The sequence below is a fragment of the Vipera berus genome, assembly GCF_964194415.1.
Source record: "Vipera berus genome assembly, chromosome: 1".
In the NCBI taxonomy this organism is placed as follows: Eukaryota; Metazoa; Chordata; class Lepidosauria; order Squamata; family Viperidae; genus Vipera; species Vipera berus.
In genome coordinates, this window is record NC_138202.1 from 178,925,234 (window position 1) to 178,942,995 (window position 17,762).

The window sequence follows — 17,762 nt, forward strand, 5'->3', positions numbered from 1 at the left end:
ATCTAATACGGTAAGCACAAAAAGTGATCTTGATCTTTAGGCAATCCACCCACTTAGCAAAATAAAGCAGAACAAATTTTTATCAATCTTCATAACCACATTCTCAACAAATTTACAATATTCCTCTTGAATAGAAGTAAGCAGAAAAAGTATTATTTTCAGTTAACTAGAGCACACATGTATACTGTATATACACAAAAAACACTATAAATTAATTTTTCAGATAAAAATTACCCAAGCAATACAAGTCTTAACGTATTTGCCAATAATGAAAATATTACCTAAAATGAAATAAATGTTCAATATAATAAGGGCTGCAAAATGAGCTGGAGGAAAATTACAAAACTAAATGCATTAAACATTTCTTTGTCATTCAAATCCTACTGTTGGCAAGATGGCCTATCAGCAAATTCTATTTACTGTAACATTACAATGTCTTTTTAGCTGGAGTCACAACTTCAGCTAAAGTCCTAAAAGGGGTAAATGGTTGCATGATCAGTGAACCCCAAACTTGAAGCACTGAAAACGAGAGTGAGGGAGAGAACCAAACCCATCTCTGGTATTTTAAAAAGGCATCATTCGGGGAAAAAGATCACTTTTAAAATGTTATTAGTTATTTATATCTTTTCGGAAGTAAGACTGTGCATTTATAATGAAAGGAAATTAGATTTCCAAGAATAAATCCACATTGTTTCTGATTAATCAGTGAATTTGTCTGCAAAGGAAGGTCATGTCCCAGGTTTCAAAAATAATCCCTTTGCAATATATACTTTATCTTTTTTCCCCACAGTATAATGCAAATATCAATCATATCATTACCATGTAATAGCAGTATTTTCAAACTTTTTTTGTATGTAGCATCCAAATAGCAAAAAGGCCCAACATAGCAGTTTATAAATGAAGTTATATATCAGCAAGTAGAACATCTTTTAAAATAATGTAAACAAAAAAATACAAATTTATGGCCTCAGAAGTTGACAATGAACCGAGATAGTAAGGAAAGAAGAATGCAAGAGCATGTTCATATCTTTCAGTTGCAATTCTTTACATATTTATTCAGGAGCAAACCCAACTGATTTCAGTGAGAATTGGTTCTGAATAGAAATATCTAAGATATTGCAGCTGAGATTGTTTTAGTTTATGGTATCTAAAGATAGCACAATCTTAGCCAAGCTTACTCTGAAATATGTTTTACTCTGCTCAACATGATTTACTCCTCACCTAGAAACATCAAAAGATTATGTTTCCCCAGGGTAATACACTTACTGAGTACAGCGTCTAAATTAACATACATTAAATTTAAACTTATTAAATTTAAAACCCACTTACCTAAAAGAACAGATGTCTCCTTGGTAGAAAGTTAAACCTCTTCTGCTATTTAATTTTTTTTCATCATCTATAAAGGGATCACAATTCTTTGCACTTGTTGCAGGGTTTATTTTAATTTCTTCCTCCCTAGCCTCTTCAGAAAAAATAGTGTTGAAGCAGTCTATATTATATTCTGAATAAAAGAAAAAGGCTGTCTTACAAATATCTTACATATCTTACAAATCATCAGTTTGGCAAACATTTGAGTGACACTATTCCTGGCTCTTATGTAACACTAATTAATTGAAACCATCTGATCAACAGAAATAATGTGGGTCACTGCAAGGTGTTCCTGGCCACCATTGACTATTTCCAAGATTTATTTATTATGTACTATAATCTGTAGGCAATTTTACTAAACTATGTTTTACAAATGCAAGAACAACGCCCTCTAAGGAAATGGCATCATTTGGGATCAACATCAAATTCATGAAAGCAGCTTTTAATGTGGTTGGCTGAGATTTTGAAAAGCCTTGGGAAGTCTTCGACTATAAAATAAATCAGAAGTAAATAGCAGCTTAATCAACAGACTTTCTTCCATTTCAGCCATTTTAAATCAAGAAGTCTGCTGGCAATGGCAGAGCTTTTAACAAAGCATATTTCAAGCCCTAGAACTTTCTCATTTGTGACATATTACAGTCATTATAAATATGTATTTTAAAATGTGTTAAATATGACACTGATGCAAGAAAGCCCACACCAACATTTCACACAAAATATCATTCAAAGAGAATTGCTCATAGAAAGTTAGGCAGACCTTGTTTTGAAGCCTGATGGATAAATGTGCAAAATACCACCAGGTCTTCTAAGGCCTCATTTCAAAGGAAAACAGACTCAGATTCAAAGAACACAGAAAGCTTGGAAGCTTCTTACCGCTTGATTAGTGAGAATGGCATGGCATAATTAAGTTCTCTTTAAAAGTAGAAAAAATGTTACAGTGTATATAAACTTTACCCAAGGATGGCTGTTAATAGTTATAGACAAAGTTAGATGTTATTTTTACTTTATTATTTTGTACAGTATGTTACACCTATTTGCCACAGTTTACATTCTTAGACATTGAAGCCGTTAGGCTGATTAAGGCAATGGCCATTCAATCTTCAGATTCCCTGTCATCCAGTGGTGGGATTCAAATATGTGAACAACTGGTTCTCTGTGTGGATGCCACTTCCGGCAGTCCATTCTGGGCAACAAAAATTAGCTACAGGTTCTGCCGAACTGGTGCGAGCTGGCTGAATCCCACCACTGCTGTCATCCCTTTCTATGTGCTATCTTCTAGATTTCTACCCTGAAGTATTTTAGTCCCACCTTAATACTAGACTTGAAATATTTATAGATTTTAGAAATTTAATGATTTTATATAGTATTTTAACCCAATCTTAACCATTTATATTTAGCCATTTAGCATTAAGTGTAATTTTATATAATAGTATACATCTTACAAGGGACACGGTGGCTCAGTGGGTTAGGACGCTGAGCTTGTCGATCAGAAAGTCGGCGGTTTGGCGGGTCGAATCCCGAGTGCCGCGTAGCAGAGTGAGCGCCTGTTACTCGTCCCAGCTTCTGCCAACCTAGCAGTTCGAAAGCACGTAAAAATGCAAGTAGAAAAATAGGGACCACTCCGGTGGGAAGGTAACAGCGTTCCGTGCACCTTTGGTGTCCAGTCATGCCGGCCACATGACCACGGAGACGTCCTCGGACAAGCGCTGGCTCTTCGGCTTTGAAATGGAGTTGAGCACCGGCCCCTAGAGTCGGAAACGACTAGCACGCATGTGCGGGGGAACCTTTACCTTTATACATCTTACAGATTTATATACTTGTATTCATAACTGATTTTGAAATTATATATCTATCAATGGATTGTGAGAGGTGATAATTTTATCTTCATTTTTGCTAACGACATAAACTCTATTTATTATTATGTCTTAAATTATTGATTTAAGGGATGGCTTCAGTTTTACTACTGAATACAAATTTGACCAAATAAATGACCAAAATAAAGAACTGGTGGACTAATCATTAGTCATTGGTTATTGTTTATGTACAGTGAATTCCCAATTCTATGGAGTTCTGAATATGGTCATACTATATGAGACACAGAGTATAGGGAGAACAGCTTCCCAGTACAACTCTGGAGGACCATTTGATAGGAGCAAAGTAGGTGCTTTGGTATTGCCTTGCTCTCATCAAATTATTGTCTCAACTCAAACCCCATTATCCCATCCAGTTCTCCAGACGTCATACTCAATTCATTCTAAAGCTAGCCCACCTCACCCAGAGAGCTCCAGGCTTCCTTGTATAGACTTTTAGTCCCCAAATTTACCTTCTGCAGTTCTTGGTCTCAATATTTAGAAACTTGAACAAGTCTATGTACACATCAAGGTTGTTTCAGGTATAGGAGTAGTCTCTACTTGCCTGCACGTCACTTCAGTATCAAGATAATCTAATTATTTTTTAGCACTATGACCATGTAACACTATGATTTGGAGCTCTGCTCAAGCTTTTCTCTCATAAGCACCAGTTTGCTGGCATTTTAACTCTTAGCATTAATCCACAATTAATTAATGGCTTAGATTAACTTGAAGGACTTGTTTTTTTTTTGCTTATAATTTTAAACTGCCTGGTATGTAGTCTGTACATCTAAAGAAGCAAGGCTAAGTCATTTTCAGCTGAAATCCTGGCCTAAGTGCTCCAGTTAACCTTTAGGGCCATGTAAAATGGAAAGTAATTTTAAAAATCGCCAACTAATGGTTTCTTCTGGGTCATAGACCACAATATAATGCCAGGCATGTTTTCACTTGGCTTCTAAAAAAATTGAAATACTAAAGCTGTGAATATTTTTTGGAACATCTGCAAGGTGTGGCTTCTGTAATAAATGATAGTTGGCAGAAAGGCAGTCTACTGAGAAATGAAAAGTAAGCCACAGGATAACATATCCTAGATTTGAGAAAGGGAGAAAAAACAGTGGTCTAGCCAATGGTGAGAATTATACATCAGCAACATTTGGAGGGCCAAATATGTTTCTCTTGCTGTTTGTTTATTTAGTAGATGTTTGAGTGGCTTATAAATCTTATAAACCAATCAGTCAATCAGATATATACTTTAATTTCTCCAGTGCATAATTTGGGATTAAAAACAAATAACCTCATAATCACATTTCATAGAATCATAGGGCTTAAAGAAACTTACAATGTGTTAAAATATGTTATATATAATCAGTGCTTTTTTTGTAAAAGAAAAAGGTGCCGGAACTCACACATGTCATACAACCCGCCTTGCCTACTCTACAAGGTTCCATCCAAAAAAGGTGCCGGAACTCCGTTCTGAGTGTTCAATGAGAAAAAAAGCCCTGTATATAATATGTACTGTATGTTACAAACATCTTATTGTGGATGTTTACATTTCTGTAAACCAAGGAGAGTTATAAGATTGTAAATTTGGCTGATAACATTACATTGATTCCACTGTGTTTGCATTTATTCTCACCTACAAAAATCAAACCAACACAGAATAAACCAAAAATCCAAGCCACCTGGGTTGTAGAGATGAATGGAACAGGAATGAAGCTGAAAGAAGTGCTTTCCTTTTTTGGCCTTAACCTGCTTCTATGAAGACAGATTTTGCTCTGGAACTAGTTGCAAATAGATTTATTTTTGCCTAATTGTGCTCCTTTGGTCTGGACAACGGAGGGCTGAGGTGTCTCTAAGATTGCTTGTGTAACATTATTGGTACTAGTTGTTTTAGCTGGCAATTAAGATCCAGGATGTCATTTTGGTCAAGAATCCATTATATGATAGATTTTAAACAAAATGACTTCTATCTGGTACATGCTGTTCCTTGAGAACAGATCAGTGAAAAATAACCTATAATACTGAATACTTATCATTCCCAAATTAGCAAATTATCATCTCCAATTCTCTTCCAGGGCATATCTGGCATAATCAGTGGGTTTTTTTTTAATTCAGGATTATTTTGGTAAACATTATAACTTGCTTCAACTAATTTTAAAACATTAGCTGAACCAGATCACCATGGACTCATAATTCAATGGACATAATGAAGTATATATACAGTGTATCACCCACTTGTTGCATCCAACTGGAATAATAATTACATCAGCATATAGAATGTGCCTGTATACATTTTTAAATATTTCTATTCTCTGAGAAAAATGTATTGTGCAGAAGGAATACAGAGAATAGGTGAGGGAGAAGCATTTTATATGAAGCTCAATATTGGTTGTAGTTCTGGGACAGAAGCAATGACACTACACTGAAGAGACTAATTAGAAAAAGGCTTTGAGTCATGTCATACTGTCATGTGACTTTCCACTTTTAAAAGTTGAATAGAATCTGCTTGATTACGTGCTATCGATGATGAGTCTTACCAAATACATATATAGATTTTGTTTAGATTCTCCATTTTCAACTGGCCAGTTCCAATAGTGTATCATTATGATTAGTTGCACAATCAGCCAGATGTTTAGACAGGATTTGGCATTTTTATCTACCTTTCAAGTCCTTTCCAAGCATCTGAGATAGGCAGAAGTTGTTTGTTGATATTAAAGGTGTCACAGGATGTAAGCAGCTCCAAGCAAAGCTGCCTTTTATATGGTAATTAATCGGTGTCACCTTTTCAATGCTGATGGTATTTAAGTATGTTCCTGATGTTAGGCAACTATTACTTTTGGTATTACTTCTGCTTTCTTTTGCTGCAGTCCTTCTTCTATTTACAGGTCTTTGTATTTGTTATTTTCTCTAGTTCTCTTCTCTTCTGTTGTCTCCAGGTAGTGCAATGTCCACTATCCAGACTTTTGTGTTTTCTTATTCATAGTTATTAAGTCTAGGTGTTATGTGGCAGGTCTGCCTGTCTGTTTAAATTCAAAAGTTTCAGAGTACTTTAGCTTCTTCATTTTCTATTAATTTGTCTATTTTGTGTTCACACAAGTTCGTTCTTGCAGATGTTCCAATGCATCATTGTTGCTGCTTTGTCACACCATTGTTTGTAGTCAGTCCGCGCAATCCTCTTGCTACAGCTAACTATGTCATCCATTATTTCTTCAATTTCTTTGCAGATATGATATGTGATGCTGTCTTCTCGGTTCTGACTTTATATGCATTTCTTCTTAAGGCTTAGTTTTGTGCAGCAAGAATTAGGCCCTCTGTCTTTTTTTGCAATTTTCCTCCCTTGCCAGGACTTATCTGCTTTGCCTGCTAGTTTTCTTGTGTACTGGTCAAGTAATAATTTGTCCTGCCATTTTCCTTTTCTATTCTTATTCATTTTATTACCACAATTTTATATATAATTCAATGTGGCAAGCATACCATTAGGTATGTCCTGTCCTGTTGCTATTATCCCCACAACAATAACCCTGGAGTGTGGGGTGGGCTTAGAGAGAATGTCTGATCCAAAGTCACCCAACAGGCTTTCAGGTCTAATGGTTACGGACCTAGATTATAGAAAGCTACATTTTGGCATAATATGTTTAAATAATGATAATTTAAGTCTGGTTATTTGTGCTCACAAAATGAGAACTTTGTATCAATTTTTCTGTGAGCCATTTGTTTGTTTCCTTGGCTATCCATGATGTTCTCCTGAGTCTTCTCCAATGCCAACATTCAAAAGCATCAATACTCTCTCTATCCTCTTTTTAAAATTCCAACTTTTATTTTCATAGAGTATTACATGATTCTGATCTTTGCAGTGGCGTAGCGTGGGTTGTCAGCACCCGGGGCAAGGCAAGTGACGTCACGGCACTGCCGAAAAGACGCGCCCCGCAGCGGCGTAGACTTTCCAAGAAGAGTCGCGCGCATGCGGGATGCTTCCGGGTCCCTCTCGAGGGTGGCTGGGCGGGGCTCCGACCTGCAAGAGCCGCTGCATTCAAGCTTGCACGTGAGCCCCGCTAAATAAAGCCACGCATGCGCACGAAGCTAGGCCGGCCGGCGGATCCGTCTTCGCTCGGCCAAGCCTGCCAGGGCGCCTGCAGGGCGCTTGCGGTTGGCCTGAGCCTGGGCGGAGAGTTGGGCGCTTCTATTTATTTTATTCAGTTCATGTGGCCGCCCATCTCACCTGCCGGACTCGTTTCGCTTTGCAAGAAAGAGCAGCTCGAGAGCGGAGCCAAGCCGACTCTGTGCAGCCCTTGGGGCTCCCTGAGCAGCTCAGTGCGAGCGCGCCCCCCCAGATGTTGCACCCAGTGCGGCCGGGCCCCCCTGCACCCCCCACGCTACGCCACTGGATCTTTGTAGGTATAAACTCATCATGGCATGTGAATACCGTATCTTTTCCCAAGGCCTCCATCATTTTTCTACCAGTCTGCAGCACATTTCTTGATACCTGCTTAATTTACTATTGATCCTAAAAGACAGAACCTATGTTAAATGTCAGTTCTAAGGGTGGCTGTTGTACCATTTGTCATCAGTTTTGTGCTATTTATATTTAAACTTAGTCCCATTTTTTTCACTGTTCTCCTTGATTTTTATTACTAGACCTTTCCCCCATATTGTTTGACTTTTCACGTATTAGTATCAGCATAACATTATTGATGTTTCTTCCTTCAATTTTAAAACTACACTAATCTTTTAATCTAGGTTCTCTTGATGTAGATTCATCCCACAAGTTGAATAAACAGTTACACAATCTCGTCTCATGTCCATGCCAACATCTGTTTCATGATGTTTCATCCAGAATGTAGCTTTCTGACCTATGTCTAGGTTTCACATGAGGATAATGAGATGTTCTGGAATTCCTATTTTTCTAAGCCTGTTCCACAGTTTGACATGATTAACACAATCATGTGTTTTATATATAGTATATATAGCCTTTATATAATTAATTAAGCACACGTTGATTTCTTTTTCGTATTCTTTGGCTTTCTTGTCTTGCTTTCCTTGGCCTGTTCTAAAGCCATCCCTAGCACATCCCTTTCCATATAGTTTCCTAATCTGCATTGGATGATCCTAACCATTTTATTGCTTATGTGTGAAATTAAGAATACTGTCATTTTACTCTGTTAAATTTTCTTTCTTCTGTTTTGTTATAGATTGACCTTTTCCACTCTGTTTTGACCATTGTGTTATTCTCCAGGTTTGTTGGCATCATTTGGTTAGAACTTTTACTGATTCTTCTTCAGTTGCTTGTCATACTTCTATAGATATACTATCCATTCCTATAGACTTCCAACTTGGAATACCTGGAGTACTGACTGAATTTCATGTTCTGGCACTAGAGCTTTTTGTAAATACAGAGTATCTTTTAAAGATGTCTTAGATATTAACATCTTTATTGTATAGAATTTCAGTATACTCTTTCCAGATTTGTTTGATCTTCTTTGCCTGGTCATCCACAACCCCTTTTATTTATTCAAACAAATAATGAAGTAAGAGCTTACAAATCATAATCTAGATAAAAAATATTTCATATATTACTGACACCCATACCCCATCTCTGTAATCCTCTGATAAACAAATGGCTTGTTGTCTGAATGAGGGTTATGTACATTTTGAAAATTATTTTGAAAAAATGCTTTGAATCTTCCATAAATCCAGCAGTGCTCTCTTATTAATTACAGTAGGCACATCTACCTCTTTTTCCAAGCTAGTAGAAAAGTTTGGAAAAAAGAAATAGCTGTCTAATTAGTAATACAGAATCACTTCACTTCTTTCAAATCATTTTAAATGTGCACAACTCTAGTTTGCATAAAATTGGAAGAACTTTAGTCCATCATTCATCCAGATGCTACATTAATGTGAGTCACTCTTTTGCAACTGACTGTTTGGGAACAATATGCTATTGGCTTCGATTCTCATCCGTCAACTTGAAGCAACACTTACACTCCATTTATTACACAGTTGCCGTCATCAGCACTCATAACAATACACTAGGGATCAACACAAAGTGCCAGAACTGAAGATGTGTTTAAACATTGTTTATACACCTGACAAAAACTTATTCATGTCCTTAGTGACAGATAAGTGTCTGTTTTGAGCATTTCATTTAAACGATGCAGGACTTCTGCCAATTATAATAGAAAACCATCCAAGGTATTTGCACCATGCTTAAATATTTTCTTAGCTCAGCTGCAGATTTGGGAGGTTAATTCCTGAAATAACGTCTACATCTTTGGCTCTTGACTCATTGCATGTTTATTTATCCCAGATATCTGAGCTCTTTCTGACACAAATATTTGGTTTAGTTGACTTTTTGATATGCACTGATTGTAGGAGTTTGGAGTGATCATGTTCAGGCTCGGTAACACTGTAACTGAAGTAATCATCTATGAATATTAAAACAGATACTAGGCACTATAAGAACACGGGCATTTGAAAAGGTATTTTTAAAAAGAAAAATAACTATCCAACAGTATTCTAAATGTAGAGCAATTACTTTGACACAGCCTGGATGTCAGTCGTTCTGACAAAATCCATTGCTAGCATCAAGCAGCAAGACTACTCAAGCCCTGGCAAATCACAGATCATCCATAAAAAGAAGGATGCATCATCCTTTTCACAGATTTATTTAGCTATTTCAGATTTATACATTTGTGAATTATGGCAATTGTCTGAGTGTTTAAATCACCCTACACTGGGACATCCTCTGTAATTTTGCTCTAATTTTGGTGAGCAATGGGACCAATATTATTCTGGCTGCATGGACTGCATAGGGGAAAGTTCCTTCCATAGCTTTTATCTTGCTTGGAAGAATTTGAGTTTCCCATTTTCTTATAAAGCGTTGTGATAACTTCTAGACAGGAAACAAAGTCCATGCCTTCTGATGCCTTCTTTTTGTTTATCTGACTACAGAACAAATACAGGCAGTCCCTGGGTTAAGATCAAGTTTCTCTTTTACTGAAATTTGTATGTAAGTTGGAATTTATGAATAGGCTGCCTATAACTAAAAATAGTGGATGATGTTTTCCTTCCTTCAGCTGATAAGCCACTGAAACCACATAATGTTTTCATGAACTACTGAAAACAGGCTGCATATTAAAAATGCACAGCTTCAGTGGTTTGTCGGCTTGAAGAAGGAGAACATCATCCATCATTTTTAGTAATAGGTAGCCCATTCACAAGTACAAGTTGTCTGTAAGTCAGACGTCTTAACTCGGGGATTGTCTATATCTCATTTCCTGTCTCTGTACTAGCCATAAAATTCTATACGCAGTGTAAATTCTTGCTGTAAAAGATGCAATTAAAGTTCCTCTAACAGCTTTTGAAATCCTAGATCAATTTTAAAAGCATATTGTATGATTTGCAGAAACATTCCCCATGATTTGGCAAAGTCACAAGGGTGTTACAAGTGATCTCAAAAGAAATGATTATAATGTCATATGTTCAATTTCTCTTACTTCCTGGACATGACAGCCAAAAAGTGAACAATTTCTATACATTTGTGGCACTTGAGAGTTTAGCAAGCTATTCTATTCCCTCTGCATGTTTTTTTTCACAATGGGTAGATTTAATATACATACAGATTGAACAAAAATGGTGATAAGATACATCAATGTCTAACTCCTACTGATCCTGGACCAATGTGTCACTATAAAGAGATCTCACTGTTGTTTCCTGATCAGTGTACAGTGATATGATAAGTCTGATCAGGTGGGTTGGGACACCAAGTTCATGTAAAGCAACCCCTCCCCTCAACAGCTTATTGGATTCTACACAGTCAAAAGGTCTTCTGTAATCAGTCATGATTAAAGTATTGTAAGAATATTAAATACAAGTTGTGTGATTTGTGTTGGTGATGTGAAATTAATTCACAGGTTGAGATTGTAGTTAAATCACATGTAGCATATGAATGGATTATGACAATTGTAAGGTGGAATTACAAGTGTACCATCCTTATACTAATAAAATGGCCAGGTTGAAACAGGTGGTTACATTATTGATATTGTGTGGCCATTTGATTCCTGCTGATTGCTATGTGCAGTTACTTCAATGGATTACTATAAATAAATGACCAGAATTGAATATTACTGTAGTTGCTAATTCTGCAGCAGTTATTACATTTGTTTTATTAGTTTTCAGTGGGAAAGGGAATTCTAAAAGGTTGATCTCAGATATGGGATTCAATCTATATTCTTAGAATTTCAGATCTTTTTATTAGAGAGGAATATTGGCTGCAAATGCTCACCACTTTATTACTGATCAACAAATGGAGCAATAACATGTTTTCATAGGATTCTGAAAGACAAGTTACAAACTGCTGAGTTAAAAGATAAGGGATAAAAAGTTTTATTATAGAGTTGTTACAAATTTGAGCTACAAGGCATGCAGCAATATGGAAGTCTCCAGCTTGGAAAGGAGAAAAATTCTAAACTTAATATGTGGAAAGCCTGGCATCAGGCTCCCGTTAATTTGCTTCCAATACTGATGGTCACATTGAGAATAACAAGTGCAATCTGGTCCAGACATTGATAGGATCCAGTTAGAGCAGATGGTCCTGTTGAATTTATATTACCTTTCTGAAGAAAATACAACACTGTATTCCAGCAAAAGAATCTTATCCTAATGTGAGATACAATGGAGTATCTTGGCCAGCTTGCAGTATTGATGGAATGATAGATTCTGGATTGTACTAGCAACTGCTACAGTAAAATGCGAAGCATCCATCTATGAGATGATATGTAAACAAATACAGGCCAGGCAGCATAGTAAAATACCTACAACAGTTAGGCATTACCTTTCAGCTGACTTCATCAAATATACAGAATACTACACTGATGTAGGATTTAGGATGAAGATTTGGCGTTGAAGGGAACACAGGTTTGTTATACAGACACAGATCACACATGTGACAGATAACTTGTACTGTATCAATTAAGGACTGCAATATGTTAAAACTCCATTGTGTTTGTTGAGCAATTTATACATTATGCCTAACAATTCTTCAGTATTATTGTTATAAGATTTTCAAATTCATTCAAGTATCTCAACATTACCACTTGTAATGTTTTGTAATTTTTTATTGTAACTTTTGTAATTCTTTTATTGGTGTATTACTTACTTGATACTGGAACCAATTAAGTGTAGAGAAGCAGTATGTATTAGAGTCTCAAAAGATTTTATCTTTGTCATGTTAGCAATAAAATCTTGCAACCTAAATAAGTTATTGTCTCTCTACCCACATTTCTTTGTATCTTTATCTTTGTAAAAATAGTAAGGCAAGAAAAGAAAGATCTAGATTATTTTTTTCCTTGCATTTATTGCAAACATTCAGTAGCTTACTTAATATTATAGAATAGAATTCTTTATTGGCCAAGTGTGATTGGACACACAAGGAGTTTTATATGATTTCTTACTGCTTGTTTATTTCTCTCTGTGTCACCCAGTGTTACCTATGCAATCCTTCCAGAAGACATGACTCTTCCATGGAAATATAACCCAGTCTGAAATCCATGTTTAATATGTAGCATAATACTAGTATGAAATTTGGATCAACAAGGGCACCTCATTCGCTTGGATCCTACATATTCTTACATTTAATCCTTGACCTTTTATTGGACCATATATGCATTAATGATCCATGCCTGTAATTTAACAGCTTATTTTTGATACAGATTAGCATCATTAAAGAAGATGGTAAAATATTCATTCATTCATTCATAGTTGGGATTCTTCCTCATCAGATAGATTTAATTTTTTTCCATCTAGGAATATCTGCTAATGCATTTTCCAGACTGTTAAATAATCATTCTTAAATAATAAGTTTTCTTCTTGTCAAGAATATTCTTAGGTACCCAGCCTTCTTAGCAGTAATATTAAATCTTATTGTTTTGTAGGAATATTGTTTTTCTTATTCTGTGTCAATATTTGAGTTTTCTTTTTATCAATTCAATAATCTGACACTGAAGCTTAGTGTTGTATATGTTCCATCAACAGCATTAAGGAATCAATAGGGCAAACAACTATAAATACAAGATTATTTGCAAAAAATCAATTTATATTCATATTTGAACTATCAATGGTTCTAATCTACATTATAATGCTAGTAAAAAATAAAGAGGGAGCAAGTGGACACCTTTATCTTCAGTATTGCACATTGTTGCAAAATAAGACCGTTCACTATAATTTTGCCTTTTTGTTCTTCCTAAGTATTATGTATCAGTATGAAAAAATAAGGGCCATAATCCATTTTCTTTAGCAGAACTATAAATATAAAAGAGCTTTCCAAATTGTCAATGGCCTTTTCAGCATTAAGAAATACCTTTTTACTTTTCTGATTTATCTTGTCCATTTCACTTAAGATATGTCAAGATATTATTTCTCATGTATGTCTTCAGGATGCTGCCCAGTTTTTTCACCTCTCAGGGGGAAAACTTGTTAAAGAGAAACAAGAGACAACACACAACAAAATTCTCAACTTTAGGATCCAGAGGTTTATTTAAATTTGACACACAAATTCAGTACTTACATTTCAACAACTTTTTGCAGTAAGGACCAAATGAACAGCAGTCATTAAGTGTGACAGCTGGGCCAGATGGCAACACCCAAATCTTTTAAGCAGGCTTTATACCTTAACATTGTGTCCACCTCTAGCATTCTGGTGCCACCCAATAGCCATCCCATTTCTCTTTCTCAGGACTGACCTCTGGGTCAGCTCCCTATTCCTGGAACTGACCATTAGGTTAGTTTCTTATTCTTCTGCTATTTTCCTGGTTACCGAGCCAGTTTCCTGTTCTTCCTTGCCCTTACTCTGACCACTACTTTCCTCACTACCATTTCTACTCATATCATTGTACCCGTGAACAAGGCTCAGTTCCTCAATTCCTATGCTATCTGGTTCTGCACTCCGTTCCTAGATAAGATAAGGTAAGGTAAGATAATCTTTATTGTCCTTTTTTTACTGTGGGCACAATGGCGCACATCAAAAATGAAATTTAGTTGCCAGCTCTCAAAGTGAAACACATACATGACACATGCCTAAAACATACTACATACAATATATGTATAGACCCACACCCCTACACATACATAACAATAGAATATTGAATACTGTCCAACTTGAATATATAAATGGAAGGAGGAAGCCTGAGAGTTCACAAGGTTAATGCTGTATGGAATGAAACTATTGTTATGTCAGTAGCTTTAGTGCAAAGAAGGTTCCTTTGAAGCGGGAAGCCGGGGTGCAATTATTGGCTAACGTTGTAACGGCGGGAAGCCCAGGGGGTTTGGATTGGATACAGTTCAAACGGCTCTAGTATAAAAGCCGGAGTTATTTTGACAGTTGACAGTTGACCATTGTGTATTAATAAACCTTGTTTTGCTGTTAAACCTCACTGAGTCATTCGTCTGTCTGAACCTAACAAGTGGCGACGAAGGTGGGATAGACGGCGACTAGTGAAGGATCGGCGTCAAACAGCTGAGCGTAAGGCGGTAAATTTAAAAATACACAGTCAACCGCAAGCGGCCGCGGCGGAATCAACAAACCTCCGAATGGCGCAACTCGGCTCTTTAAAAGAATTTGATCCAAACTACCCAGAGGACTGGGAAGAATATGTTGTACAGGTCGAAGCTTTTTTGCTTGTGAACGGCGTAACTGACGACCGTAAGAAGGCGGCTGCCTTATTAACTATCAGTGGCACACCCGTGTACCGGGTTGCCGTGGGACTCTGTCAACCGTTGCCAGTATCAAGCGTTCCGTACGCTGACTTACTGGCCAAATTAAAAGTACATTTTACGCCGAAAAGATCAGAACTCTTTTGGCGGCGCATTTTTGAAAAACGCAATCAGAGACCGGGCAAGTCAATCCAAAAATTCGTTGCTGCGGTCAGAGAAGCAGCGTTACGATGTAAATATGACAATCTAGAAATAAGGATTCGGGATAGAGTGGTACTGGGCTTGCGAGACGAACAGTTACAAAATCGTATCATCGCTAAGCCCACCGGCGATTTGCAGGAAGTCCTTGACGAACTTTTGACGTATGAATCCACTGGAAACCGAGACACCCCCCCGCAATAGCATGGCTACTTCATCCGAAATAAACTTAGAAAGCCGTGTGGACAGTGGGGAGGTGGACCAACAATGGGAAGCCGACATAGCCGAAGTCACCAGAAGGTTTGGAAAAATGGTGGCAAAACCATTCCGCAGCGAAGGACCAGAACCGAGTCGCCGATTCCAAACAACAGCACCGCAACGTCAACCGAGAGACAATCCAACAAGACCGCGCGACAGCGACATCAGATGTGGAAGCTGCGGGGGCAACCACCCTAGAGCAACATGCAGATTCCGCTCTGCTAAGTGCAGATTGTGCGGAAAGACCGGCCACATTCAAGCCATCTGCCGGGGTCGTTCACGCGACAATCGTCTACACGAAATCGACGTTTGGGCCGAAGGTAAGGTAACCCCTTGCTATAGTGGCAATGAGACCCCTAAACCTTTGGCACAGGACCCCAACCGCGGGGAGGTGGCGCGAGTCAACCACATAGGAAAGCCTAAAATAAATCATATTCTAAGGCCAAAATTAAAAATCTTAGTCCAATTGCAAGGAATTCCTTGCAAAATGGAAGTTGATTCTGGGGCCTCGGTATCAATAATTTCCAACGAGACCCTTAAATTTATCGAACGAAAGAGTGGCCAAAGAATTCCACTCAGTCCAACAAAAATCCAATTAGCTGACTTCCAAAAACCCCCAATAAATATTAAAGGGAAGGTCAGTTTAAAAGTTAAGTATAAGGGGTTTAATGGCTTTTTAGACTTATTAGTCACCGAAGGCCAAAGAACCAGTTTAATTGGACTTAATTGGTTCCCAGCTCTGGGAATTTGGGTTGGGGGAATAAATACCATTAATAATAAAAAGACCCTCAAATCTGTCTGCGATGAATTCGCAGACGTATTTGATGGATCTTTAGGGAAATATAAGGGGCCCCCAATTAACTTTAACCTAGACCCGTCAGTTAAGCCCATCAGGCTTAAGGCCCGTCGGGTGCCTTTTGCCCTGAAGCAAAAAATCGAGGCCGAGATCGATAAGCTTGTAGGCCAAGGCGTATTAGAACCGGTCGAGGGTGGCTTGTGGGAAACACCAATCGTCACACCCCTTAAACCAAATGGGGATGTGAGGATTTGTGCTGATTACAAAGCCACCCTGAACCTCGGAATGAAAAAGCATGCTTACCCGGTCCCGACGGTGAAACAGGTCCTCGCCACGATCCAGGACGGCGCCATATTTGCCAAGCTTGACTTGGCGCAGGCGTATTTGCAACTTACTGTTTCCAGGGAAGCTGCTGAAGCTCAAACTATTGTCACCCACAAGGGGGCGTTCCGAGTCCACAGACTGCAATTTGGTATTGCAGCAGCTCCAGGCATCTTCCAGGAGGTGATGGAGAGGACTTTAAAGGGCATACCTGGTGTATGCCCTTACTTTGATGATGTCCTAATAGCTGGAAGAAATGAAGAAATTTTAGCTGAGCGTCTGGAAAAGGTACTGGGAAGATTCAGGGAGGCTGGACTTAAATTAAAAAGGGAAAAATGCTGTATTGGAGTTAAATCCACTGAATTTTTAGGATTTAGAATAGATGAAAAAGGAATACACCCTACAGCTGAAAAAATTAAAGCAATTAAATTGGCTCCTGAACCAAAAAATAAGGCTGAATTACAAGCCTTTTTAGGATTAGTCAATTTCTATCACACATTCTTGCCACATAAAGCTGCCATCGCGGAACCATTACACAGACTATTAGATAGAAAAACCCCATGGCAGTGGCAAGAAAAACATAGAGTCAGTTTTCAAACCTTAAAAGATATTCTATCTAGTCAGTCCACAGTTACTCATTTTATTGAGAACAAACCAATCTTTCTAGCTTGTGATGCTTCGCCTTATGGTGTGGGGGCTGTCATCAGCCACATGGATTGTCAGGGCATTCAAAAGCCAATTGCATACTATTCCAGGACGCTTACCAAAGCTGAACGGAATTATGCACAAATTGATAGAGAGGCATTAGCTATTGTGGCAGGAGTAAAAAAGTTCCATGATTACCTTTATGGTAGGAACTTTACCATACTCACTGACCACAAACCGTTACTGGGACTGTTTACCACTGATAAGCAGACACCCCAAATAATGTCTCCTAGGATGCTGAGGTGGTCAATTTTCCTCTCAGCATATTCATTTTCGTTGCAACATAGACCTGGTAAGGAAATGGGCCATGCGGACGCCCTTAGCAGACTGCCTCTAACCAACACCGAGGAAGACCCTGCACCAGTAGGACAAATTATGTCACTACATGAAATTCCTGAATGCCCCTTAACAGCTAGAGAAATAGCTGCGGCCACTAAAAAAGACCATATTCTCAATAGGATTATGACCTGGGTACTTGGGGGTTGGCCAAGTAGTAACCCTGACTCCAAGTACACTCCATATTTTAGGAGAAAAGATGAACTATCATCCCATTTGGGGTG